This window comes from Pelodiscus sinensis, chromosome 7, assembly GCF_049634645.1.
Source record: "Pelodiscus sinensis isolate JC-2024 chromosome 7, ASM4963464v1, whole genome shotgun sequence".
In the NCBI taxonomy this organism is placed as follows: domain Eukaryota; kingdom Metazoa; phylum Chordata; order Testudines; family Trionychidae; genus Pelodiscus; species Pelodiscus sinensis.
In genome coordinates, this window is record NC_134717.1 from 44,376,989 (window position 1) to 44,404,026 (window position 27,038).

A 27,038-nucleotide genomic window follows, 5' to 3' on the forward strand; every position below is an offset into this window, starting at 1 on the left:
CTCGTGGGTCCTGGATGGTTAGACGGACCTTCTTGGGGGTCTGTCTCCATGGGAAGCCCCAGCATCCTCCCTCCTGAATCCCCAGGTTGCTACTTTCTCATAGGGGAATAGTCGCACTCCCTTACAAGCTCTTGAAACATGGACCAATCTCATCCTAACACCACTGGGTATGTCAGCTGGTGGGATACCCCCTACCAGGAGGAGCTCCTTCCAGCCCCAGACCTCAATGTTTACCCAGGCAGTTGGGTGAGACACACATCTGCATGGATATATTGGAAATTGAGCATCTCCTCAGCTAGCTGGAGGTCCGGTACCAGGCCTTCCCATATAATAGTCTGGCTGCAGCCTGAGTCCACCAGAGTGGTGGTCTTCATGCCTTCCACTGCTACCGGGATCACTAGTTTTCTCAGTTAGGGTCCCCGTGCCCAATGCCCAGCCACCCAGACCTGTCCATAGTTGCAGTCCATGTGGACAATCTTTCTGGAAGTGTTCTCCTTGGCTGCACTTCCAACAACAATCTTGGGGCCTATGGATCACGAATCATCCTTGGGTGGACTTCTCTCCCCTTGTGGCAGACTTACTTTCCCTGTGATGTTCAGGGTCATAGTTCTTTGGCGTTCTGTCCCAGGTGTCTGAGTCTGCCGGGTATAGTACATGTGTGGGGATCCCACCAGTTTCATTCTCTGTGGCTACGTCTAGACTACATCCCTTTTTCGTAAAAGGGATGTAAATTAGACATATCGCAATTGCTAATGAAGCAGGGATTTAAATCTCCCCCGCTTCATTAGCATAAAAATGGCTGCCGCTCTTTTTATGCACAGAGCTTTACCGGAAAAAGCGCCAGTCTAGATGCCGATCTTGCAGAAAATAAAGCCTTTTCCGAAAGATTCCTTATCCCTCTAGGAAATAAGGGATAAGGAATCTTTTGGAAAAGGCTTTATTTTCCGCAAGAACAGCGTCTAGACTGGTGCTTTTTTCCGGCAAAGCTCTGTGCGGAAAAAAAGCGGCAACCATTTTATGCTAATGAAGCAGGGGAGATTTAAATCCTCACTTCATTAGCAATTGCGATACGTTTAATTTACATCCCTTTTATGAAAAAGGGATGTAGTCTAGACGTAGCCTGTGATTTCCCTCTCCCCAGACATTCTTGTCTCTTTGGGCTCTCCGATTGCCAATACCAGGCTCTGGTTTCTCCTGCTGCTAGGTAATCCTCCATTAAGGTTACCACTGCTGTCAGCATGGCCAATGTCTTTGGACCTACTCCTTGGCTCCTGGAAGGAGTACCTGTATGAATTGCTCCAGGGCTACTGTCTCTGTAATTTGGGATCTGGTTAGCCCTCTGGGTTCAGCCCCACCCAGTAGTGGTCCCTGATTTTTTGGGTGACATGCCCAGTAGGATACTCTTCTTTATGCAGCGTATACAGCTAAGTTTCTGGGCTGATACCAGTAGGCTACGTCTACACTGGCCCCTTTTCCAAAAGGGGCATGTTAATTTCACAGGTTGTAATAGGGAAATCCGCGGGGGATTTAAATATCCCCCGCGGCATTTAAATAAAAATGTCCGCCGCTTTTTTCCGGCTTCAAAGTAGAAATAAGAGATCCTCCGGAAAAGGGCTTTTTTCCGGAGGATCGGGGCCAGTGTAGACGCTCTTTTCCGGCTTTTTTAAAAGCCGGAAAAAAGCGGCGGACATTTTTATTTAAATGCCGCGGGGGATATTTAAATCCCCCGCAGATTTCCCTATTACGACCTGTGAAATTAACATGCCCCTTTCGGAAAAGAGGCCAGTGTAGACGAGCCCGTACTGTCTAAAATGGCTGCCTTCCCCTGTGGATACACAGCTAGGCTGTGATATGCAGTCTGCGCTGGTCCCATTAGGTAAGGGGGCAATATGGTAGCCCAGTGTTCCTGGGGCCAGTGAGAAGCCCTAGAGACCCATTCAAAGGTTACTAAAAATGCCTCGGGGTCATCCCCAGCTAACCTTGTTAGCTGAATGGGCAATCCTACTCCAGCACCTGTAGCAATGGGGCTTGGTGGACATCACAGCTTGGTATCAGCACAGCTACTGGTCGAAGCAGGCCTTCCTGCTGGGTAGTCAGCTCCCGGAACAGCTGCTGTTGTTGCTCCTGCTGTTGCACCATTTGCACCTGGTGTTTGTGGGTTAGCTGCTGTACCAGCTGTGCCTGCTGCTGTTGGTGCTGGGTTACTTGCTGCTGCTGGTTTTCCACCATCCACTGTAGGAATTTCTCCATCTCCATTTATTTGCCAAACTACAGGGACAAAGCGAGGCTCCCCAGTCCCACTCTCTCTGTATCTGGACCTCTCAGCAGGTCCTGGGTGTTGCCCACATTCTCCACCATGTGTCGTGGGGTAAGCACACCCCATTCTCAGGTTTCAAGAATCAGGTTTCGGGATGCCGGCTGCCTTCTCTGCAAGGAGGTTTAACAGGTAGTTTGATTTAGGGGCTTTAATTCGAAATACCGGGTCCCTACCGCGTGTAGACACGGGCAGTTAGTCTGGACTTGTAAATTTCCAAAAATGGCGACCAGCGGGGAACATGCAAATCAAGCGCGGGATATTTAAATCCCGGGCTTGATTTGCAACTTCGAATGCCTACATTAGCCTCCCTTGTTCGAACTAGGGGGCTAGTGTAGACATACTCTGGGTTACTTCCTAGCAGCCCTGGCGCAGATCCATTCCAGGAGGTCTCTAGATCCTGGGGTTCCCCTGCAGTTGCCTCTCCCTGGGGCTCCTTTGGTTCTGGAAGCTTGTGGTGGTCTTCTGGGTCTCTGGGTCTCACCGTCTGAATCTCTGGTTGGCACAGCTCTGGTACTCCTGATGGACATCCTTCTCCTTTGGTGGCCCACCCAGACTGAGCTACCCTATTGCCTTTTATGCTGCCCCAGCATTTGGAGCATGCCCTATCTGGATTGAGTGGTGGGACTTCCTCCACCCAGAGGGTTTTAACCCCACCTGATTCAGTGTGGGGTATGCACACCTCGTCACAATGGGTCACTCAATTTATTTACTCTTTTATATTGTAAGGGAGGGGTAAACCTATACAAGTAATAGAGAGGACAGTATAATATTTAAAAATAATAAAATGCTACATATGATCTTGGGAATAACTTTATTGTGTACACACAGAAGAAAAACAGAAACACACAGGCTGAAACAAATGGCTGAGACAGGTACATGCCACAGTAATCCAGAACTCTGGCCTGTTAATGACTGTGACATTGCTACAAACTAGGAATAAGACAACAGAATTTCAACCTGCCCCAAGTATCATGGGTTTTGAAGTTAGACTTGAACATTATTGAATTTCCATTCCAGTTCAGACAGTAAAAATCAGGAAGTAGAGAAAAATGGGGCAAAGAAAGAGATACTAAAGATAAAGTGTTAAAAATAAATACAGAGTCTGTGTGTGTGTGTGGTGGTGGGGAGAGGAGAACAGAGCAGAGACACAGAAAGAGATCCTAATGAAAAACTGGAAAAAAGTGTGGTATATATGACATGCATTTAGGGCATGTATGTGTGGCACAGTGAGGGGATGCCATACACCACAGGAAACACAAAAACATCCCTTTAGCTATAAAAAAAATATCAATGTTCAAACAGTTGACTCCTTTGGAGGAGGAATAGAGCGAGAAGGCAGGTAACCACCAGGGAAGGAGTTTGTTGCATTGGAACATAGTCACAACCTCCTGCACACAGAAGAGATGGCCGGTGTCTAAAAAGCGATTGATATTGTCAAGGATTTGGGGATGAAGAATGGTGTTGGAGGATGCCTCAATTCAATGCCTTGCCCCAGACTTTCAAGTAAATCTGACCCAAATCCCTTGGTAGAAATTTAGAGGAAGGGAAGTGGCAGCAACCTGTCTCTCAGACTCTTCTTCCTCCAGTGCAGGAAATCCATCTGGCACAGAGAAGTGACATTTATACTTCCCTGCAAAGCCCAAGAGGATCTGGCCCTTACGTAGAAGATTCAGAGCTTAATTGAGAGCAAAATCAAGGCACTTGCTTGCCAAAATCAAGTGGTTACCTCTTTAAAAGTAAACAGTTAATTGGCTTGTACAGAGTGTTCAGCAACAAGGAACAGAAATTGTTTGGCAGTTTTATAGCTGCCAAAATTGCTAGTGCATGTCAGTGCTTTCCCACTAGGTTTAGGTAGGTCATATCACCCAAGATCATTCAGAAATATAGACAAGAGTACTCCTTTTCATTTGTGTTGTGCTTATTAAATGGCCTTTATTGTTTTAACTAGATGAGGTCAATTAATCATTGAAAACATTGGCCTGACAGTAATTAATAATCATGGATGCAAAGAGCCCAATCAGCGCTCAAGGAAACCAATCACACAATCGAAGATGGATTTTGTTCTCTTCGCCACTGCAGGAGCCCCTGCAACAGAGTCAGTGGCTGCATTATTGAAAGGAAAGGATGAGAGAGAGGTAGCCCTCTTAAGGCAGGCTGGGTTATTTTCAAACCTTTGCATACAAGCTGCAGGTGTAGAAAACACTAACTGACCAAGCAGCCAGGATCAGGAGGCAATACACCATTGGAGAAAGCTGATACCAGGAATATAAGAGCATTCCTTTTTCGGGGCCTTGCATAGGAACATGTTAGAAATTTGAAAAGTCAAACACCAGGTTTTGCCTCAAAAGGTGAAAATTATTTAACTGGAAGCAGGTTTATTTCAAACAGTCATGGACCGTTATTCTCAGGGCAGAGCAGGACAGTTGGAAGACTTTTAGCTAGTATAAATTACCATGGTGCCATAAAAGTCACTAGAGCAAAAAAGTCACTTTACACCAGCTAAAGATCTGCCCCTTTAGTTTATAATCCAACAAAACTCCCACTGAATACCACTGATGGTCTCATCTACATATAAGGGTTTTGCCAATACATAGCTGTACCAGTAAATCCCTCCTAGTCTAGGTGGATCTTATGCCAGCAAAGTGCTTTTACCCATATCGCTTGTATTTGTTTTGCAAGCAAAATAAGCTATACAAAAAAACTCCAAAAACCCACCAAACCACACACCAAAAACAGACACTTTAATGTCAGTATAATTGTATCTATATCATGACCTTTGATGGTCTAAAATACAACCCTAGCTTCCTCTCTTTCCACAAACCATTGACATCCTAGCACAAATTTCTAGTGTATACCTGGCCAAAAGGAATTTTGCACATATAAAGGTGGCAGAATTTAACTCTGATGAACTACCTATTATGGGCCAGATTTATTAGTGGTATAATTCTATTAATATCCTTAACACCTGGACTGGATTTGGCCCATGAGTCAAATTCAGTCATTCATTTTTATATAACATTCCCCACTGATGTCAGTGAGTGTTCACCACCTGGAATGGTGACAGAATGTTTATGCTCTTTTCCATGAGATAGATTTCTACTATCAGTAGTTATGCAGACTATGAACGAATTTGTTATTCCTTGTTCTTTTTCTCTTAAGGCCTATAGATTTCGTATTGAGCTCAATTACCTTTTTCCTGCCATACCTTAAAATTAAAAATATGTGATATAAAGTGTCACTTCAATGTTACAGTTAGATTCTTAGAAGCAATCATCTGAAGAAAACTCATTCAGAAGCCATTTGAAGGCATACAAACTGAAAAGAACATTTTAAATGTTAGCTTTCCAGTTACCCACAGACATCTCAATCATTTCTATTACTGCATGTAGTGCTGAAATATTCATATTAGAGATTATTTCCTTTACAACATACAAAATCCAGTGAGCACATGGCATACATTACATGCTTATGATTTCCAGCTAAGAGATATGTGGTGTAAGTGACAAAATGCAAAATGAAACACATAAAGAGAAACTAAAAAAAAAAAAATCAAGCCACACTACACAGTCACATGGTATGTCTACACTTGCAGATTAATTCAAACTAGGGCTGCAAATGTAGGCATTTGGAATTGCAAAGTCCCGCACTTGATTTGCATGTTACCAGCCGGGCATCATTTTTTTTTAAAATTTACAATCCTGAAGTAACTGCCAGTGTCTACACGCGGCAGTGAAACTGGCGTTCGAAATAAAGCCCTAGTTCAACTACCTGTTATTCCTCCTGCAATGAGGTTTAACAGGTAGTTCGAACTAGGACTTTATTTCGAACGCCTGTGTCACCGCCGCGGGTAGATGCAGGCAGTTACTTTGGGCTTGTAAATTTCAAAACTGGCGCCCGGCTGGGAAGATGCAAATCAAGCGCAGAATATTTAAATCCCAGGCTTGATTTGCAATTCCGAATGCCTACATTTGCAGCCCTAGTTCGAATTAGGCTGCAAGTGTAGACATACCCACAGACCAATCTAGCCAAGTGGCAAGGGTCCTCAACTCCTATTGAAGTCTATAAGAATTAGGTACCTAAATAATGCTTTTGAAGATCTGAGCATAAGTACCTTGAAGAATCAGATTAGAATTAAGATGCAGCCCAAGTGAACTTGGAAACCGGGGAAGGATCCAGGGAACTAGAGAAAAACCAATGTTGTGAAATTTAAAATTATGAGATGGCATAACCAGGGTAATTATAGTTTATCTAGCCCAGTGATTCCCAACCTTTTTCCCATGGAGGAACCCCTAAAATAATTTTTTATATCTTGAGGAACCCCTACCTATGAAAACGTTTGCTTGGCCAGAAAAAGTTGACAGTGGTTTTGCCCCCTCCCCCTCCCCCCCCGGGCTGAGTGGCGCAGAAGTCAGCCAAGTGCCAGGGCGGGAGGTGAAGGCCATGACAGAGGCTTCAGGCCCCGCCCAGCATTATTTATTCCATGATTTCTCGCTAAACCCCTGATGATGGTCTGCGGAACCCTGGGCTTCCATGGAATCCCAGTTGGGAAACACTGATCTAGCCTGATAAAATAGTGGAACAAATTATAGGAGACTCAGTCAATAAATAGTGGCATTGTAATTTATGTCAATCAACATGGTTTTATAGGAAATAGGTCTCAGAGACAAAATTCTCTGATGAGATTACAGACTTGATTGATAACATATTTAGACTTCTGTTTGTTGTTTGACTTAGTACTAATTAAAATATTAGCACTATGCAAATTCAATATGGCACATAATTAATTGATTCAACTGGCTAACTGTTACATCTTATCACATCATGATTAACAGGGATTCATCAGGTGGAGATGTTTCTAGTGAAGTTCTGCAAAGATATGTTGTAGGTCCAATGATAATGCAATAATTTTAGTGGAAAAATTTTAAATCACTGCTGATAGACTTTGGAGATGACAGTGATCAATGGGATGATAAATAATGAAGAGGACACATCTTTTGTACCACTTATCTGGATCACTTAGTAAGATGGTTGAGTTTTAACACAACCAAATTTAGGTAATACTCTGGAACAAAAAAATATAGTTCACAGGACTTTATCCTGAAAAGCTCTGAGGCTGTGTCTAGACTGCAGGCTTCTTTCGAAAGAGCCTCTTTCGAAAGAGGCTCTTTCGAAAGAGGCTCTTTCGAAAGAGTGCATCTAGACTACAATGCGCGGATCGAAAGATCGATCCACTATTTCGAAAAAGAGCGTCCAGACTGCTGGACGCTCTTTCGAAATTGAAAGCTACCCGGAACTGCTTCTGCCAGGGCATGGGGGCAGCATTTCCTTCCGGGTGCTGCCTGCCTGCCCCTTGCAGAGACGCGTGGTGAGAGGGACACTCCTGAACACCCGTTGCTCTGCTCCTGCAGCTGCCTTTGCTGTCCCTTGAGGAATTTTGCAAGGCATTGCAGTGCTGCTTTGGAGTGCTCAGCTTCCTGGGACACCCCAGCAGCTTTTTTCTTTTGAGGTTTTTCTGCTTGCAGACCCTTATTTTTGGCATGGAGCCAGAGCTGCCCCTGGGCAGGCGATGGCCCCACACCACCATACTGCAGCTGTTGCTGCATCTTCGTGAGACAATCATGAGGCTCCTTCCCGAGCTGGACCCAGACCAGAGGGACGAGGGGTTCCCCCGTCCGGCAGCCACACTGCCCTTGCCTCCGAACTTTTTCGTGGACAGGCGTGTTCGGAGGTTTGACACCAGCTCTGAATGGTGGGACCGGCTCGTGATGGAGATCTGGGATGACCAAGACTGGCTACGGAACTTCCGCATGAGAAAGACCACTTTCCAGGAGCTCTGTACCTGGCTCGCCCCTGCTCTGCAACGGCAAGACACCCACCTGCGGCCCGCCATCCCCCTGGAAAAGAGGGTCGCCATTGCCCTCTGGAAGCTGGCAACCCCCGACAGCTACCGCTCCGTGGGACACCAATTTGGCGTGGGGAGATCTACTGTCGGGGCCGTCTTGATGGAGGTAAGTCATTGTCTGGGGACAGTCACAGTTTGGGGTGGGGGGAAGGGAGACTGTCAGGAAGGGCCAAGTGGAGTGGGAGTGGGAGTGGGAGGGAGCTCCTCCACTCACCCTGAATTGTGGGGGGGGGGGGGTTCTGAGGAGGGGATTCCCGGGCTGTTTGTTTGAGAGGGAAGGTGGGCGGTGGGTTCTCCTCCTAAGACATAAGGCACCCCTTCTAACACTTTGTTGTCTGTCTCGTTCTGCAGGTGGTGAGGGCCATCAATTCGGAGCTGCTCAACAGGCTCATCTGTCTACCGGATCTGGACAGCGTCATGGCCGGCTTTGCTGCCCTCGGCTTCCCCAATTGCGGAGGAGCGCTCGATGGGACACACATTGCCATCCGTGCACCGCCCCATCGAGCAGCCCAATTCATCAATCGAAAGGGCTACTTTTCTATGGTCCTCCAGGCCCTGGTCGACCATCGTGGACAGTTTTCGGACATTTGTGTTGGGTGGTCAGGGCGGGCACACGATGCCCGCATCTTCAGAAACTCGTACCTGTACTGGAGGCTTCAGGCAGGAACATTTTTTTCCCCATCGCCAGTTTGCGGTTGGGGATGTGCACATGCCGGTGTGCATAGTGGCTGATGCCGCCTATCCCCTGATGCCGTGGCTGATGAAGCCCTACACCGGCCAGCTGGATGCGAGCAAGGAGCAGTTTAATGCTCGCCTTAACCGGGCTCGCAACCAGGTGGAATGTGCGTTTGGCCGTTTAAAGGGCAGATTCCGGTGCTTGCTCACACGCCTCGACATGGGGGAGACCAACATCCCCGAGGTGGTGGCCGCGTGTTGCGTCCTCCATAACCTTGTGGAGAGGAAAGGGGAGGCCTTCCTACCAGGGTGGGGGAGAGCTGCTGATGCCCAGGAGAGGCTCTTTGCCCAGCCCCGGACAGCTGCCATCTGCCAGGCTCACCGGTCTGCAGTTGGCATCCGGGAGGCCCTCCGGGAGCAATTCTTCAGTGGAGGCCACTGAGTGCACTGAGGGGCTTCTGCCTGGGGACTGGGCCCTGGCCCCCAATAGAAGCTTCCCTCCACAACCCATCTCCTGACCCAGTTTGGACACATCACTTACACCAGGGTGTGTTTCAAAATAAAATGTTCTCTTTACTTATTTATAATTTTGTACATATTATCAAACAATGTGGCAAAATAACAAAAAAAATTTTCATTTTTGTTGTTGCCAAACTATATACAATAAACAAACAGTTCCTTTAACCCTTTGTTTGTGCTTAATAAGTGGGGTGATGGGGGTGATTGAAACCTGGAGGGGGGAAGGGGACTGGAAACCTGGAGGGGGGAAGGGGACTGGAATCCTGGAGGGGGGAAGGGGATCAGGTTGAACGGGGCTTGGCAGATTTCCCTTTCCTGCCTGGGCCTCGTGTTTGGGGTGCTCCCCGGCTACGGGATCGGGTGATGCACCTGTCGGTTGGCTGGCTGCTGGGGGGCTCTTGGGATGTGGAAGCCTGGGGGAGAGGAGGGCCAGGGGGAGAGAGGGGCTGGGGAGCTGGACTCTGTAGCACTTAAAATACTAACAGGATGGTTTATTAGGGGATGAGCTTTCCAGGGCCAGACCCACTTCCTCAGATCAGAGTAACACGGCTACATTTCTATCACAATCAGTCATGTGTGCAACAGCTGTCCAAAAGGGCATGCCCTCTCCCTTGAGACAGGGGAAGCAGACATTCTGAAGGTCACACTGTGTGTGTGTGTGTGTGTGTGACCTGGGCATCAGCCTGAGCATGACAGGTTTCCCTTGTGCATCACCCACTGTGCACCCACCTACCTCCCCCCCCCCCGGGTGTGACACAAACTCACTGTACTCACCTGCTGCTTCCTCTCCCGCGCCAGATGACGCCTGGGAGGCCTCAGAGGTCTGGGTGACTGGCTCCAGGGTGAGGGTCGCCGTCTCCTCGCTGTCCTCCTCCTCTGGGCCCATGTCCCCGTCTCCAGACTGCTGTAGCTCCCGCTCTGGAGTGTCCACCACCGGGTCTGCCAGTCCGGACTGCACGAACCTCCGTGGTGTGCGTGCTTCTGCACTGCCACCCAGGATCTGGTCCAGCTCTGGGTAGTAGGGGCAGTAGTGGGGGACTGCCCCAGACCGGGAGCTCTCCTCCCTGGCTTTGGCGTAGCCCTGCCGCAGCTCCTTTACCTTGGAGCGCACCTGGTCCTGGGTGCGGGGGTAGTGGCCCTTCTGGGCCAGGGCTTCAGCCATGCGGCCATAAATTTCGGCATTTCGCCGCCGGCTTTTGAGGGCCTGTAAGGCCTCCTCCTCTCCCCACAGCTCCAGCAGGCTCTTGATCTCAGCGCCGGACCAGGATGGTGTCCGGCGCTTGGAGCCCTTGGCTGGGTCCCCAGAAGGCTCTGTGGAAGGGCCAGGACGCTCTTGGGGCTGTGACATGCTGCAGCAAGGTCGCCGTGTGCTCTGGCTCCTTGTCTGCAACAAGTGTCTGTGAGGGTGCGCCTGTCCCTTTAAGGAATGGCTGCAGCCAGGAACCACAGACGTGCAACCCATGGCCCAGATTGTCCACTAGGGCTTCTTCCTGGAGGCCAATAATTTCGAAAGAAAGGGCTCCCCCCGTCCAGACTCACGTTCTTTCGACGGATCTCCCTCGAAAAAGGCGTTCTTCCTCGTGAAACGAGGTTTACCGCCGTCAAAAGAAAAGCCGCGTTCTTTCGATTTAATTTCGAAAGAACGCGGCTTGAGTCTGGACGCAGGGGAAGTTCTTTCGAAAAAAGGCTACTTTTTTCGAAAGAACCCCTGAGTGTGGACACGGCCTGACTGTCAGTCTATGGGGTTATGGTAGGTAACCCACTGAACATGAGCTCTCAGTGCAATGCAATGGTGAAGAGGGCTCAAATAGTCTTTGGTCATTTTGGCACTCTTTACCTCAAAGCAGCACCTCGAACTCACATATTCAGCCCTGCTTATAATTACAGTATATTTAATACAAAGCTTGCCAGGCAAGATACATGAGAAGACATGATCTACTGAAACCTACTGCACTGTCCTAATACATATATATCCATAACACCTATGAAATTATGAAATGTTGCTGTATTGTTGTTACTGAAATATGGTGCACATTTGAGAGTCTCTGATGCTATTTCCCCCATGATAACAAAAGGTTGTGATCCACTCCAGCAAGGGAGCTGTAAACAAGGGATTCACAACTCCATAAGCAAAGCAGCACACAATGGGGGATTGCTTGACTCAGTTACTCAGCAAAGCCCACCAGGGCCTGCCTCAGGGGGAGGGGCCAGGACTTTCTGTATGAGTCTGGCAGATATGTCACAGGGATGCTGGAGCTATTCCTCCTGGCTCTCATCTCTGGCACTCGGGGGCCAGTGGGGTCTAGGGCTGGGCTGCCTATCAGAGCTCCAGGGGCAGGCTGCAGCTGCATCATCCACTGGCTGGGACAGGTTGCAGCTGTCCCACCCGCCCATTCCCTGGAGCTCCCAGGCCACACTATCCGAGGACAGTGGCCAATGGTGCCATTGCAGGAGGACTGGGCAGAGGACAACAGTAGTCACAGTGAGAGGGCTGGGCTTCAACAGAAGGGGTGGGGCTAAGGGATTTGCCTCTCTAAGCTATGGGTCATCCACCACCCATGGTGAAAGCATAATGCCACTGTCCCCTTTCTCCTTCTTCACCTACGGTGGAAGCAACAAAAATGCTGGGAAGACAAAGACTTGAAGGCAGGAGACTGATCGGAGGCTTAGGGGGAAACCTGTGTGTTAAGAACTGTAACCTATCTATAAAATCCAACTGGGTTGAGAAAAATTTCTTGAGCCAAATACTGCATAATCTAATAAGGTTTGTGAATTAGCCTGCATGCTTATCTTTTATTTTCTTCGGTGATTATCCCTCACCTTTTGTGTTTACCACTTATCACTTAAAATCTGCCTGTAGTTAAAAATGTGTTGTATATCTTACCTAAAACAGGGTGGTCTATTTGAAGTGCTTAAGAAATCAGCTCAGTTTACAAAGACTCATGTGTGTCTTCTCCACATTGAGGGAAGAGGTGAACTGGATAATGAACTTACCAGACTTCTGACCAGGACAAGATGGTACAGTTCTGAAGTGCAAGGTAAGAGGTGTGGGAGATTTTCCCATGACTTTCTCTGTGAGATAAGACTTCTGATCAGGGAGCAGTTTAGGTGGTTGTGGGACTCCATATGTTGTTACACTGAGTGATAACAGTGCCCAGAAGGGTTGCTGCTTTTCACTAGCAAAGCACTGTGAGTGATAGCCCAGGCTGAGAGCAAAGGGCACACAAAGCAACCCATTTCCAAGTGGTACCCCAGGAATCCCATCACAGAAGTACAAACGGAGAAACACTGTACCAAGGTAGAGAGAGGATATTACTTCTAGAGATCTCAATGCCATATTTTGAGGAATACTGTGCCTAGTTCTAGAATCCCCATATTGCAAAATTGAAGGGGGCCCAGAAGAGTTGTAAGAATGATTCAAGTTCTGGAAAATGTCTCAAAATGAGAGCTTTAAGGAGCTTAGTCTATTTAGCTTATCCAAGGGAAGAATAAAGGCAAATTTGATACTGGTCTAAATATTTATCTGTTGGCAGACAGCTGTTTAATCTATCAAAGGCAAAACAAGATCCTATAGCTAAAAGTTGTTCAAACTCTAAAGAGTTCAAACAATGCTTTTAAAAAACAATAAGAGTAATTAACCACTGGAATAGCTTACTCAGGGAGGTGGTAGATGCTCCATCACTTGGAGTTGTTAAAATCAGGATTGGAAATCTTTCTTTAAAATATGCTTTAGTTCAATCAAAATATTGAGCTGATGGCAAAAATTAGTGGGTGAAATTCAATAGCCCATGTTACGTAGGAGTTTAGACTAGATGATCTGAATGAAACCAGATGGGACCAATCTATTAATCAAAATCATCTGAACCAGAGAAAGAAGAGATCTATTAAAAAGTCATCTTGTCCATCCCACAGCCAATATCCTGCTGTCTCTTTCAAAGAGCAAGCTTTGGCATAAAACATAGCAATGCAGTAGAGATCTATCATCCTTTAATATTTGTATACTATCCAGGAAAAGTGACATTTAACAAAGATATTTAGTACAAGAATAATTCAAGTTTATAATTGTTGAGCTGGTTCAAAAATAATAATAATTTGTATTTATATATTATCTTGCAACTGTAGAGCTCAGAAAGTCCCACAGCTCTGTGGTAGGTAAATATTATCCCCATTTTAGGGAAGAGGGAATAAAAGCAAAATAAAGTTAAGGGGATATGCCCTCAACCTCACAATAAGCTCTGCCACAGAGTGAGGAATATAAATCTCTTCATTCTTTACCCTCCCTTTTTGTCTTAAGCCTAAATTCTTTCCCTCAAAACTGTTTTAAGGTTAGGAGTAGTTCAGATGAACACTTCACCACCACTAATCTTTTCCACTGTGTTTCTACAAAAACATTCTCTCTGGGGACCCAGAACACATATCTTCCTCCCTGAGACCTCCAACAAACCCTTTCCATCAGACATTGTCCCCAGAACTGCAGAACCCAGTCTCTGAGTTCATAGAGTTTAAGGCCAGAGAGGACCACCATGATCATCTAGTCTGAACTGTACATTGTAGGCCACAGAATCTCACCCACCCACTGTAGCTAGTGAATTCAGTGATGTAACCGTGGCATGTAGCATATCTCTAGTCTTTGCTTTAGAGGTATGAGCAACATACACTCAGGTTAAACTTGGCCAGTCTAATCTTTTGCTAATTCGGGTGCTTTCCTCTCAGGAAAATAGCAGTGTACTCTGTCACAAGAGCTAACACCAGGCACAACAAGAATCTGAAAAGGGCTGAGTCTGTATGATGGGCATATCAAAGGTGGTAAAGTCATAGCTTGTTTTAGGTGTAGGGTGGTGCCAGGAATGTGAAAGTGTGAGAAAAATGACTTGAACTCTGTAGGTTATGAGCAGAGAAATTCAGTGTTTGTCACAAATTGTAGGGAGGAGATGCTGCACTAGGTCGAGAAGACAGATTTATGATCAGGGAAAAGGAGAAAGAAGGATCTGTGCAGAAAGTGGGGAGTAGGGCTGAAAAGGTTCAGATAAGCATTTAAATTTTGGGTGCTCACCTGACCTCCTCCAATCATCCCTTACACTTTGAAATTTACCATCCTCTACCCCAACGTAATATCTTTGCAAAGACACATTTACATTTTTTCAGCCTGTTATAAAGGTGCAATGCTTGAGCCTTGTTTTGTTTTCAAAATTCTATAAACAGATTCTGATTCTTGAATTACAATGATAGCACACATAGAATAAAACTAATTGTCTGCAGTTCCTCAAAATGAACCTGCTTCTCTAAATGATTAATAATTGCTTTATATTCATTTGAGTTGGAAAGTCTGTAGGCATGGCCATTCTGCTGCCTACAACATTTTTGTGCATTTACAGGGAGTACAAGAAATAAAATCCTAACAGTAGTTTCTCCAGTGCAGTACCAAAAGGATGTAAAAATTATCACGAGACAGAGTTGCACAGAGTATGCAAAGCATAGAATTACTCAGTCTAGCAAACAATTAAGTTTGTATCAAGACCCAACATGAAATACCCACCAATCACTACAGACAGGTCTGCGTTTTGATCAGTTGATGATATAAACCCAAACAACAATGAACTGCTCTCAGTTGAAGCAGAGGACTGTTCTTTAAAGGAGTTCTAAAGAGTTTCTTTAAATATGTATTTTATAAAATATAATTACTTTTAATAAGAGTCCTTCTACTACCTGTTCTTTTTATTATTTTACCAGTCAGTTGTTGCTTTTCTAAGAGGTTTGAAATTATGTTCAAAACATGATAACATTTCATATTTTTCAACCCTAGCATTCTGTGCACTCACATGCTCTACCTCCTTTCCCAGTGCAGATTTGGCTTCTCATATATGCTTCCTTTTGGGTCTGACAGGTTAATTGTTGACTCCCTATTTGTCCATTTGAATTGCTGGCTTTGTATATTGTGCACCTTTTTTTTTCTACACTGGACATGCTCTTTTTGCTTTCAAACTGGAGGTACTGTAATGAAGGCAAAACAACTGACGTTACAGTCAAGACATCTTTAGAAAAACAAAATACTTGGGAAAACTAGACTTTAATACTGGTATTACAACTGAAGGTAGGAATTATGGTTATTAGAAGCTTTACAGTTTATGCTTGCGATAAATCTAATTGCCTATTACATTATGCCCTCTTCCAGCAATACTGTTGCTATATTTACTACAGACATCTATGATGACAGACAGTACCTTTGAGGAGAGCCAGATAAACAAAATATTTTACATACTCAAGCTTCCCAGTGTCTAATGGATTCATATCATGGAGAGAAAAAGGCTTCATTAGAGAAAATGCACCAGGTGCTTGAAAGCAGATTTACCACATAGATTTGGTTTGAGTTATCTGCTACCGTTTAATGGGAATGCTACTGTTCATCTCTTGGAATCCGGGGCACAAAACAGACAGCTAGAAAACACTGGGAACTTCACTATTCCATGGACACAAAACTTTGTCTGACAACAATGGCACTGTCTGGAATGAATCATTTTATAAACTAGTAAGGATCTGTGCAAAGATCATTATTATTGCAATATACTTGGCACGGCTTCAACAATGTTTTCTTTTGTCATAAGGAGGCAGGTGGTCATGCCTCAGGGAGAACAGCTGCATATAGAAGTAATTCTCCAGCCATTGAAACTGGAGGGCTAAAACATACTATACATCAAAATACTTGATGCAATTCCAGTAGTAGTAACTATTGATTGTCACTAACAGTACAGTAACAATGGACAAAAGGACTCTTACAGATTTTAATAAACTATTCATCGGCCTTTATAAATCATTTATAAATCTTGGACCTTGCTGGAGGTGGCAAAGCAGTGAAACAAAAGGAAGCCCTCTCTCTTTGTAGTAGTACCATTAAATAAGAAATGTTTAGCAGAAAGGGACTAGCCTATGATGCATTGTCTGTGATACTTAAAACATCAAAGGTCAAATATTACGCTTTTATGGATGTGTTGTGTAAGGAAAATTCTTCTAGGGATGAAAATTTAATGAGTGCTCCCCATCTCTTAGCCCAAGAATATGGAGCTTCGCCACAGCCATTTCTACAGCATCTCACAGGAGACACAGCAGATTACACTTTACTCCCTGCCCTCTTATATCCGAATACTTGGCTTGGATGCACATAGTTATGTGTTGCACACGTTTGTGGAGTCAGCTCTACCTACATTTGTTATTTGGACTTCAATTTCATTTCCTCCCCAGACCACTGCTAATAGAATTAAAGTGTAGAAATATAGTGGAAAAGGTGTCATTATAAGTAATCAATTGGCCAGTGTCTATTCTTGAATTCAAATGCATGAACACAGATACACACATTCAAGCACAAAGTTTAGCCCCAAATTCTTATCCAGTCACTGATACCATGAGATAAAATGAAAAACAACATAGCATTGCCAGGTTAGTTCTTGGGGAATTAGGGGCTTATAGCTATAAGAGGGAGAATCAGACATATTCCTGGAATACAGCCTACTTGCCCAATTTGTGTGTATTTGTCATGACTCTTATGACATTTGGTGTTTTTCTTAAAATGGTTGGCCTGGAACTGTATTGTTTTGTGAGAACCTTAGTTAATCATTAATTAGAATTATGATAAGTTTCTAAGTTCTCCTGGTTGTGGAGAGGAAAAAAACTTGAAAGAAAAATTTAAAGATGCAAGCTAAAGAGAAAAGCAACTGGTTTACATAATTTGATCAACAGAAGGATTCAGCATCAAATACATATTTAGTCAAATCTGAAACGGAACACCTGTGTTTGATCCTCTGGTATCTTGGGTAACCATTTTAAAGCTTGGATACCAACATCAGATACTTCTTCATGAATAATAATAAACTGCTTTATTTCCTTGTGACCTTAGAATACTGAATGGGTTTGAAAGAGAACGGGGCTGTTTCGTGAATACGTCATAAAGCCAAATTTAACAAGTTGTATATTCTGTAAATCCTATTTGACCAGCTCTAATTTCAGTTATCTAGCAAAGGCATGTTCTTCCATACGTGTCCTTGGGAGCGGGGGGGGGGGGGGGGGGGGAAGGTGATTCAAACACAAGAAGTCACAAAAATACAGTTGCAAAGTTTCTTCAATAATTCTAAGCTGCTAGCTCCAAAACCCTGATGCATGCTCCAGTGAGGATAACAGACTCCCACAGATATCAGTGAAGTTTGTGTCAGGCCCCACTTCTGAAATAACAGTAGTGAGACTGATCAATCAGGCCTGCTAACGGGGAGGGTGAGACAGGGAGACGAGGAAGGGGGCAACTGCCCTGGGGCAGATACAAAAGGCCCTGGAGCTCCTGGCCATTGAGGCAGCATCCAGAGCCCTGGACCCTTTAAATCTTCAAAGGAGTACCATGCGCCAGGCAGCACTGACAGCTGCCTAGCTCTAGCCCTGCCCCAGCCCCCCTTCCCCTCTCCATTCCGGGAATGCAGAACAGGGCTTCTCTCTCCCATCTTGCCAAGGGGCCCAGCAATGCTGCTGACCCCACTGTGCTCAGTGTATTGTGAGAGAAAATCAACGGGAACTTTGTTGGTGTTACTGAACTAAACTGTTTTTAACAACATAGTTAACTCCTTTACAATCCCCATTTTTATAGGTGAATCAATTCGTCACTAGAATATACACAGATTCGTACTTCAGCAAACTTCCCAAATTAGACAGGTAAGCTACATAGAAGCAATGGGTCTACTATACAAAGAAAGGCTCTAATTGGTTGAGCCTGCGGCAGTTTTTATCTGCAACCAAGTGACACCCAGAAAAATCTGTAAGTCTTCTTTCCTGCCTTAGAACACAGGGATTAGATTGAGGTTGCTGTCCTCTATGACTCAAAGCCTATGCACCAACATGAGTGAGGAACATGCACATCGGGACAGTGAAAAAATGACTTTTGCTTAGGAAAAATAACATATGATCCATTTAGCCAAGTGATAATCAGTAACAGCTAACTTCATTTTAAATTAAATCCTACCAGATGGCCAAATACTTGACATAACTACATTCAAAATCTTCTAAACATTATTACAGCAGTAGAGAGAAATTCTACTCCAAGCTCCACAAAGCAGATCTCAACTCTGTTAATGCCGTCACCCTACATGCATGGAACTCTGGGAGTTTGAGAGTCAAGATCTGTCATGAAGAGTCCAAAATAGAATTTTGCTCTAAGTATGGTGTGCTGTGAGTTGCATCACATTCCTTGCAAACAAATTGTACTGAGAGCAGTAAAGAATAATTTTCCTAATCTAAATATGTAAGATTCCAGAAACAGAAGGACAGATAGAAGACCAAAAGCATGAATTATGCATACAATACCAGTAAACTCTTCTCCCACCCCCCAATATATAGCTGTAGCAGGTACTGCATGGAAAGAGAAATGAGGAAGAAACAGATATTGAACAATTTTCTCCATAACTGGTTCTTACTCACTCTAAATGTAAAATTTTATTTAGCTGATTTCATAGGGAGACATCGTTGTTAAAGTAGCACATTTATATGGGTCTCTCTGAAAAGATTTAATGCAAACAAAGCCTGAAATAATTGAAGAAAAAAACATCTTCCCACTGTTCTCAGAAGAGCTTAGCAAGGAGAAGGGTGGCAGGAAAGAATTACTTTATTATATCGATTTTCTTGGGAAAATCAAAGTGGGTAAGGCAAATAGGCCAATTTCTTTTTGCAAAACTCAATGGAAGCATGCAGAATGGCATTGAATTTACATGTCAGAAACTGTTTGTAGCCATCCTTTTGCAACTGCAAAACCGACACATCATTACTCTAATAAAACAGCTAATGCGAAAGGATATCTTGATTTATTACTGCACTTTCCTACTTTTAAAATTGTTTAAGGTATAAAGTTTGTAGGTTTTATATTTAAAATGTAAATAATCAAACCATTAACCTGAAATAGGAGAATGGTATAAAATAAACCTGCAATAACAGATATGTTGAGTAGCAATAAACGTAACTGGCCAGCAGTTTTATAAAAGCTAAAATGCATCTTAGTTCACAACTTAGAAAGCATGTTCACATGTAAGCAGACAGTTCTCTTCACCATGTTAAATCTTGACTATTGTTTATTTCTGAATAATCTATTAGCCTGTAATATAATTTTTCCTTTATTGCTTCTTTAGCAGTGAACTGAAACAATCAAATATATTTTCAAATCAAATATCTGAAAAATCAGTTCCTTCTGTTTACATTAGAAACTATAAGTGAAAAGTCTCATTCTTTTGAAGTTGTAGCGTTTTCTGGTCTAGGACCCAACTTCATATCTGTCTGTAAAGGCACTTTGCAGACTTAGCGTTATACAAGTGATAGATTATGATAATATTTGTGTGCGAGAGTAATGAAGTACTCGCTAACTCCTGAATTTAGGATACTGTATTTTCTTTGCTATATAATATAGTTGAAGAAAATAGAAACTGTTGTGGCTATAGGGCTGTACAGGAAATCCAGATTTAATTCCTGATTCTGCCAAAGACTTCCTGTGGAACCTTGGACATTTCACTTAATCTCTCTGTAAATCAATTTCTCATCTATAAAATGTAGATAATGCCACTTCCTTTCTCCCAGTGCTTATTGCCTTGTCTATGGAAGCTGCAAATTGTTCAGAGTAAGAATGTGTCTTACTTAGAGTACCTAGAGTCTTAGTACTTAGAGACCACATTGTACTAGGCACTGTGCACAAACATAGTAATACAACACTAACTAAAGGGTCCGGTCCATACATGCAATTTTACAGTCAATCACAAAACTCCCACTGACTTCGATTTCAGTAAGAGCTGGCAGCAAAGTGTAAGGCTTGCAAGGAACTCTTTCCTCTCTCCTCTCGCTGGTGTTGTCACCAATTGTGGCAGAAAAAGCAAAGAACTCTGAAATGAAAGTCTTGGCAGATCAGAAGCTTTTCAGCAGACTTTCAAATTCATATTAAGGGCCTGATCCTGTACTTCTAACTCCTAAATGAGCTATGAGGCTTTGAAGACTTCTTACATATTTTTCTTTCTTTACCCACTTGTGCCAGTGTCCAAAGACTTGCTTTAGCAGAGCTGATCAGAAATTATCACTGTATAATTCTCTCTACTACTACTAGATTGGGTGATCTAGAAATACTTTTTAGGGCCTTTATTAGTAATAAAGGCCAGTGCCTGATATAAAATATTCCTCATGCTTCAGATAAATGCAACTTATGAAAATAAGAATCAATAGTCCATCTCTCAATGTCTTTGACTCATAGCCTGTTGTCTGGCATACTGGGAGTATAGGGCTGCATCCTGGACTTTCTTGGAAAAAAGCCATTGATAGACCTATCCTACATGAGCTTATCTAATTCTTTTTTAAAAAACAGTTATACTTTTGTCTTGACAAAATTCCAGAGTAACAAGTTCCTAAGGCTGAGTGTGCATTGTATGAAGAATTACTTCCTTTTGTTTGTTTTAAACCTGCTGCCTATTAATTTCACTGAGTGACCCCGAGTTCCTGTATTATGTCTTTCCTGTTCACTTTCTTCATACTATTCCTGATTGTATAGACCTATGTCCTATCCCCTTTTAGTCATCTCTTTTCTAAGCTGAAGTGACCCAGACTTCTTAAACTCTCCTCATATGGAAGTTGTTCTAATCATTTTGCTTGACCCTCTGGGGGCCTTTTCCAATTCTAATCTATCTTTTCTGAGATGAGGCAATGAGGACTGCATGTAGCATTCCAGAGATGGTATACTTTCTTTTCATACTTTTAGCAAAGTTTGGGATAATCAAAGACTTGAATAGATCAAATTGAAAATTATTTAAAACAATAAAATGATCTACTTTTACAGCATCTTTCATAAGAGTCTGAAGGAGTTTTGTATAAAATTAATCAAATGCAATCAGTGTTATTTTGCAAGATTTTGCTTCTTAGTTTGGTCTTGGCTTTTTTGTACCTAGAGCCCCAATCATTAAACTCTAATATTTTATCACTGTACAGTGAACATAACATTCTGATAACAGTTACCATGCATTCATGACTTTCAACTAAGAAATGCCTCCAAATTAGTCGTCTTGCTCATTCTGCAGTACAGAAACTACATAAATACACCAAAATAGGTAAAATTTCAGGGTATATTGCTTACCTTAGATGTTAACCCCAGATACTCAGAGATGAGAGTTTCATACAGCTCAGTAAATCCTTCTCCACCTTTTTGTCAACTAACAATAAGAAACCAGAAAAAAAATAGGAGTCAATATTCAAGATACCCAAACCAATTGGGAGCAAAAGAAAACCAACAAGGCTTTTTGTCTGCATAAAAAATATATGAAGTCTCCTCTTCTAAGGCACATTACTACACAACATATGACAAGATTTAGACCTCATCTACATTGGGAATTTCTCCCTATAACAATACTTAGTAGCAACTATTACTGAGGTAACTGCGTAAGAGCAAACCCCAAATGATGATAAAGAAAGCAGCCATTTGTAGGAATGGCACCCGCTAAACTTCTGCTTGAAATCACAGTAAGCTCCATTAGTGCATAGCAGCTTTTCTTGTCTACACTGAAATTCCATGAGGGGAGCAGGCTTATGTAAGCCCACCCACTTCTAAAGGCCTTTCCCCTAGCCATGTATGAGGGACTACTGGACCTGAGATCCAGATTGATATGGAGGGAAATTAAGGAATAACAAAGATGGGAGTAGAGGCTCTCAGGTTCAAAACTAGGGATCTGGAGTGGGACACTGACCAGAGAACCCTGGATAGCAGCCATTGCTCCTCAAAGCTGCATAGAGAGCCAGCAGATGCTGACTGAATGCACGAGAGCAGAGTAGAATGGAAATAGGCCACACTACTGCAGAACACCACCTTGTCCAACATCCTCTTCCTGGTTTTATAGACAGCCACTTTGGCCAGTGCCACTAAGAGTTTGATGAGGTCTTGCAACTTTGTGGGACCACAAATGTGGTGTGTAAATATTAAAAGGTGTGGGGAAAGGTGCTGGCAGAATCTCAACAGGAGGTTCTGGAGGAGCCAAAATAGGGCCTGCAACCCGGTGTGCTCTAGATAAGTATGTGCTAGGGTCTCCCTCATTCTGCAGAAAGGGCTGATGTTGGGAAAGGGGGTAGACTGCACTAAGTACACACCCATGCTCACAGGTCTGTGAGGAGCTGCCTACTGATAACCCCGACAGGCCATGGGATCAGGGTAGAATAGAGGCCCATTGGGGTTCCTCACCCTCCACAGGTGGTAGATAGTCCTGTCAATTGGTGTTAGGTCAGGACTTGAGAGTGAGGAAACAGAATGTGTGGAGCACAAGCATGTTCAGTCATTCCTTAGGCATGGTTTGAAAGTGACCTGTCTGCAGGGTTTGCAGCTGGTTCAGGTTGTTGAAGGGAGGAAGCCAAGGAGGGAGCTCACTGGGCAGGAGCTGGATCACAAGGTCCAGAGGGCAAAGGGAGGGTGGGAAGTACCCTCTCTCAGTACCTATTCAAGGAAGAGGAGAGAGAGGGTAACACAACTGCCCCCACTTCCAGGACTATGTGCAGGGGGGTCGGAAGGATGGAAAGCTCCATGGCTACGTCTACACTGGCATGATTTTCCGAAAATGCTTTTAACGGAAAAGTTTTCCGTTAAAAGCATTTTCGGAAAAGCACATCTAGATTGGCCACGGACGCTTTACCACAAAAAGTGTTTTTGCGGAAAAGCATCCTGCCAATCTAGATGTGGTTTTCCGCAAAAAAAGCCCCGATCGCCATTTTCGCGATCGGGGCTCTTTTGCGGAAAACAGTACTGTGCTGTCTACACTGGCCCTTTTGCGTAAAAGTCTTTCAGAAAAAGACTTTTGCCCGAATGGGAACAGCATAGTATTTCTGGAAAAGCACTGACGATGTTACATGAGATCGTCAGTGCTTTTCTGGAAATTCAAGCAGCCAGTGTAGACAGCTGGCAAGTTTTTCCACAAAAGCAGATGATTTTGCAGAAAAACTTGCCAGTCTAGATACAGCCCCATGTGTCAACAGAGTGCTAGGGGATCCACCCAGTCTCCAGTGTCAGAGTCAAGGAGGTTCCTGATCCTGGTGGTTTCTGCCAGGACCAGCTTCCACTACACTGGGCTAACAATGGTGCCATTACATCAGAGGCTAGAGCACAACGTAGGCAAGTACACAGAGACAGAGACAAGTCTTATTCAGGAATAAATCCAGACACGTTAGATGATGGAAGACAGGTGTAAATAAAAGAAAAAACAAAATCAAACCTCTCCTTTGCAGAGCACATACAGGGTGGGGCTTCTTTTACAATTATCAGCACTTAAATACAAAGCAATTTTCTGTTTAGACACCATTTTATTTGGACAATGTAAAGTTTTTAAGAAATCTGGTACAAAATACTGTGTCAGAGTTAGAGTATGTTGCACACCTGTACTTTGGAATCAGTCTCATCAATTCAGCATAAGGTAAACAGAGGAAGTCACTCTTAAGAAGCCTCACCTAGAGCAAAATTCCCAATTGTCTCAGGCCACTTGTAACTCTCCTTGCAGCCAAGCTGGACTATACTATTGTACATAGGTTTCTCTGTGCTAATCCTCTTGGAATGCAGGATTTATCACCTTCCCCACAGAGTTAAAGGCTGCATTACAAGGTAATAATCACTTCCGCTTCCTTCTCTGCTCAAGCAGAAGAAAAAGGGGAGCAGTACTGAGGAGAAAGCCCTAGATCCCACTCTTACACCAGCTGCTCCCAACACAGACAAATGATAGATTTTTTCCAAAGCCCCTGAGAGGTCTCCCACTACCGGAGAATGTGAATGTCACCATTTCCAGGATAAAAAAAAAAAGAAAGAGAGGCAGACCCTCTCACCAGGCAGCCCTGCTCCAGCTATAAGGGAAAGCTGTGCATAGTGCCCATCCTGCAGCCTACATTTCAAAAGCATTTGAGCAGAATAAGGACTTGAGAGGTATGGTCTCTGTGCAGACAAGGGTCTGACTGAACAAATAACCAATTCACATTGGAATAAGAGTTGGAGAGGGGGGGACAAATAAATGCTCCTTTTTAGGAACACACACACACTAATTTTCTGACAGGAGCCCAGCCTTTTCTATCCCCTGATTAGGGTAATGAGTCCCACCTGCTCCAACTGACATTCAGAAGCACAGCTGACTTCCCTCATTCCAGTCAAACAGTTGTGCCTCTGACTATTACTGGTGATTTAGCACCAGATCCATGAAGAGATTTGGGCACCACTGTGATCTACAAAACCCCTGCTCAGTTGCCTCCTAACTCTGTAGGTGGTTAAAGTCACTGGGTGCCTTCATTTCTCTGTCAAATTTCCCTAGGTACCTAGTTTTCTGAATCTGAAGAATACACTGTTGCCTCAGACAAGCCTATCTCCTGTCTAAGCCCCAATGCAATCTTCAAGCCAGAAAGCAGAAGATAGGCAGAGCAATGCCTGTCTTGCCTGTGGGGACCTAATCCTATAAGCCCTGCTCATGGCATACCCGACCAACTCTACATAAAATGGTCAGGGGAAGGCCTCTCATAACGTTAACCCACGGTTAGGCTATTCATCAGAGATGCAGGAGACCTCATTTCAGTCCACCCACACTTGACCGTCTCAGAAGGGGAAGGCATGTGAAGAAGAGTTCCTCACATCTCAGATAAGATCCCTAACCACTGGGCTATTTTGATGTGGCGCTCTCAAGCTCCCTTGTTCAATTTTAATAGGGAATTACTCTACAGTCCACTGGATAGGAAGCTCACCTCAGAGTTGTGAGAGCTCTGTTTGCTTCTTTGTTCTTCATCCGGCTTGGTCCTGCAAGACGCTGAATGCCTAGCAAAGACAGGTGCTCAATGTTTACAGAACAGTCTCCTTCATGGTTTCTTTCAATATTTCTGCTTTCCCAGTCCTAGATATAATTTGGAAGTATAGAAGCTCATGAATATTGAACTTCTGAAATCTCACTTCCTTCCCTTTCCCAAAAACCCACCACACACATACTCTCTTTGGCTTATGCTGGGGGTAGGGAAGCCTCTGACCTGATTTGCTTCCTCCTAATCCACCCAGCAGGGGCAGAAGGATCAAATACAGAACAGCTGTCATTTTAACAACTTGATATAAACACATTCCTTTGACCTGAGCTTGTAGAAAGCCTGACCTAGGCCTGAATAGAGGTACCCACACTGACTCTTAGTACTTGAAGTAAGGCTTCTCGGCTCATGTATTCAGGGGGGAAAAATCAATGTTCAAATAGCAGGTTAGATGTAACAGCTGCTGTCTGTTTAGCGAAACTATTTTAATTTTGTTCTGGTGACAACTGGTTTATTTACATTGGAAAAAGAGAGAAACCCACCAGTCCAGACGGCTATACCATCAGTCACAATTCTCAACATGGCAACTTATTTTGGCAAAAGCTCAACTTGTTTTCTGCTTTTCTTTAGCTAACAGAAGGAGGAGGTTGCCACTCTTGGAAGTCAATATAACAAATAATCCAGCTCTGGAGTTAGCAGCTATTTACCGTGCCATTTTAAATCTCTACTAATGTCAGAGTATTCTTGGACCTCCCAGTACCTCCCCATGCAACTGGGCTCTCAGTAACTGTTCCAGGACTGCTGTCCAGTTGCTGAGTCACTACAGACCAGCAGTTCTCCAACTGTGTGTCACAACCCTATTTTGATGGGTTGCCAACAATGTTCCCTCTAAGCTGCACCTCAGCACAACTTCCCAGGTGATTAATCAGCCCCTCGGGGTTGATTAATTACCTGTGAAGCTGTGCTGCTGACCAGTTTAGAAGGAACACTGGTTGCCAAGGCAGAAAGCCACACCTAGGAGCTCCCCCAGGGTTGAAATCCTGAGACATACAGGACTCAGGGGGATCCAAATGAGGGAATCACAATTATTTTAAGTCCAAATGAGGTCTCCAGCACAAAACATCTGAGAAACATTGCTGGACAGTGCAATGAAGAACAACTGGATCTTTCTCTTTCATAATATTGCTCTGAAATCATAATTAGAACAGAATATCCTTAATGGCTATATCTGCAGTGCTTGCACCAAGGGAATGCTCCGCAACTTGATCCTGGGGCTTTTAGAACCTCATTACACTGTTCCGGCCCCTGTAGCCTGGGTAAGGGGATCATGATATAGGTTAGAATTTCACCCCAGCCATTTTATTCAGAACAGTTATATACTTTTTCCTAATTCGAAGGCTATTAAGTAGCTCCCTTTAGCTATGGAAACACTTTCAGATCAAAGAGACTGCATCACAGCACCTCTTTGAAACTTAGATTTTGGTATTTGGTTGTGCAACTTTCACTTTTCAAGTCAGGAATGCTAAAATATTTAAATTGCCATTATGTATAAACTACGTACTGATCTTCATCTATGTAGTTGATAGAGAAGACAAAAAAGCTGACAATGTAATCTAGGTGGTCCTCGTCAGTGACACATTTTTTCAGTGACCACAGCAAAGAATATTTCTTGCACTCAGTACACTGTCTCAACAAATGCTTTCCCACATACATACAAAGAAATGGGCATTATGATATTTGTAGCCAGTGCCTTTTGTCTGACAGACTCCTTCACTAACAATTTCAAAGGTACAGTACTATGGAAAATGAATCTGGGTGTTCAGACATATTGGC

The 27,038-nt window shown here is 43.9% G+C and overlaps 1 long non-coding RNA gene across 2 annotated transcripts in view; it reads right to left on the reverse strand.

The window, feature by feature from the left end:
- LOC142830305 (uncharacterized) overlaps nt 1–25,344 on the reverse strand; it is a 353,914-nt gene extending 328,570 nt beyond the window's left edge. The window contains exons 1-4 of one of the 2 annotated variants that reach the window (XR_012905464.1): nt 25,158–25,344; nt 21,541–21,616; nt 6,429–6,497; nt 4,261–4,402 (exon numbers count right to left, since the gene is read on the reverse strand). This is a non-coding gene — a long non-coding RNA (uncharacterized LOC142830305). Of the gene's footprint in view, nt 1–4,260; nt 4,403–6,428; nt 6,498–21,540; nt 21,617–25,157 lie in introns of those variants that run through there. The other variant, XR_012905463.1, reaches the window with a different exon arrangement.
- Nucleotides 25,345–27,038: the final 1,694 nt, after the last annotated feature.